Consider the following 2,500-nt stretch of genomic DNA (forward strand, 5'->3'; position numbering starts at 1 on the left):
CCACCCTGCCACTTGCGGCCACCACCTCCGCCGCCTGCGGTCACCACCCCTGCCACTTGCGGCCACCACCTCCGCCGCCTGCGGTCACCACCCTTGCCGCCTGCGGCCACCATCACCCCACCCATCACGCAGCAATACTCCTGCCATAACCGCCTCAAAACACCAAATCTCGTTGCCACAACCAACCTTCCTGTTCCCGTGTCAACCTTCCATTTAAGGTCACAAAATTCCATTACCGCTGCCAGCCAGCAAAACAAAGAACTGAGTAAATGCACAAAGGAGGGAGGTGATGCATCAGTCAAGGCGAGGACGCAAGGAGGAGCCGCGGCTGCAGAAACTTGGCCCACACTCTCATGCATACTAAAGCATGACTCGGGCGACAAAATGTTTAATGTCTAACCCTTCCACCACCACCATCTCCAACTGTTGGTAATAACCCTGGCCTCTGTGCAGGGTTATTAACCTTGGGCTGTGTGGACTCGGTATAGCTGCTCGCGTCATTCTTGTCTTATGGCGGCTCACGCTTCAGTTTGCCCTGGAAAGCGAGTTTACATATCCAGTGGTGGATCACAAGGGCATTTGTGGATCACCACTGGATATGTGAAAAAATAAAGTGTAAGTTACTTAAATCATTCCGGTATATTCAAGGTTCTACGTTGTTATTCACTTATCTGTTCTTTTGGAATGATGTAAACGAAGAGCCGGATTCATTTATATAAAAGTAAAAGCGCAAAAAAACATTTCAAGGCATGAATGCTTTTGTAACAAAGTTCGACTTGATCATAGCAACACGGTCATCACTCACACAAGTCTTAGTAGCCAGGCAGCATCAATACTACTCTCTCCACATGGAGATAATGAATCATAATAACATGGCTGAAGCTTTAATTACTAGACAACACACACATCAGAAGATTGAGACACGACGATGGTTCGGTCCGTCGACACACGTCTTGATAATGGTCCAGGACGGACCGAAACGTCGTCGTTTCTCTATTTTCTGGTGTGTGTGTTTTGGTCATCTTAATTCACCTCCTGCTCTCTGCCCAACCCCTCTCCAAGACTTACTGTCCCTATACCTTCAGTATTCCCTATACCTTCAGTATTCCCTATACCTTCAGTATTCCCTATACCTTCAGTATTCCCTATACCTTCAGTATTCCCTATACCTTCAGTATTCCCTATACCTTCAGTATTCCCTATACCTTCAGTATTCCCTATACCTTCAGTATTCCCTATACCTTCAGTATAGGGAATGTACAAAATATGGACTGTTATATTATTGACTTTGAACGAAGGTCCCGAGAAAGAAGGTAAAACAAAATCTAACTTACCCAAAAATCAAATAGATTACATTGACTTAGCCGGTGACCGCAACATGAGAATTAGTTTCAATTTTCAACTATTTATCATTCTTTCTCAATATTCGCTGCGTTTCAGTGAAGGCCTGACAGATTACACGCGGGCTTAATGGCTGCAAATCTCGTCAGCAGCATAACAAATCATGGCACACATTTCACTCACAGTCGCTTATATCCCCTGGCAAAGCACAACAAATTGGAAACATGGAATTGGAGGCTTGCGGGGCGTTCCTCTCTGTGTTGTCTATGCCTCCCTTACATGCTCACTCGCCTCAACACACACGTTTCTTATAAACTAAATCTTCACAGTGGAAAAGGATATTAAAGATAATTTGCATTTGTAAAGATTTAAAACTGAAGACACAGTTGAAAAAATATAAATATGTTTTTATGTAAGCAAGTGGTGTGGCACTACACATGCGCCTCCACACTGACCAGTATTTACCTCCAACACAGCACAAGAGAAGGGGGTGGCGCTGCTTCTTTCAGGGAAACGCAAAAAACCATCAAATGCAGAGGTGTGGCACACCGCTACAGCTTTGTTCCGATCAGCTCGGAAACCCTCCGTTCGGTGGGAAAATGTGCATTGAACTTCCTGAAGGAGCTGGGCAACAAACTGGTCAGTGTTACAAAAGACCGAAGAGGGGAAAAGCTGCGTGTTCCGGCGCCTCAGTGTCGCATTTCAGAGCCTGCTGCATCTTGGGCACGAGTCCAACCTCGGAGGAATTCGATGAGGTGCTTGTCTTGCAACAATGATCGAATCTGTCCGTGATATTTATTAAGGCATCCCGTTGGTGTGTTTTCATTTCACCTGTAGTAGTTATGTTATGTATATGTTAATGCCATAGACGTTTGGACATTTCTTACAGAATATTAATGTTGAGAAATTTGAAAAGTAAATTTTTTGTATGTTTGACTATAAACAATTTACCCCAGTCTTTACAGTGGCTAACGATCTCAAGCCAAGAAAACAGTGCATAGAGACAATAAATATAGCCAACAGGAAATTTGGCTTGGAGTGGAAGAGCTTTCAAGTTTCTGCCAAAGAAAGTTGTTCAGCACAGAGGAAGGTTATTAGCGCGTCCTGTTCAACATTACTGCAGGCAGGTTGGGTCAATGTACCTGAAAGTTATGTTAAC

This window comes from Procambarus clarkii, chromosome 4 (assembly GCF_040958095.1).
Source record: "Procambarus clarkii isolate CNS0578487 chromosome 4, FALCON_Pclarkii_2.0, whole genome shotgun sequence".
NCBI lineage: Eukaryota > Metazoa > Arthropoda > Malacostraca > Decapoda > Cambaridae > Procambarus > Procambarus clarkii.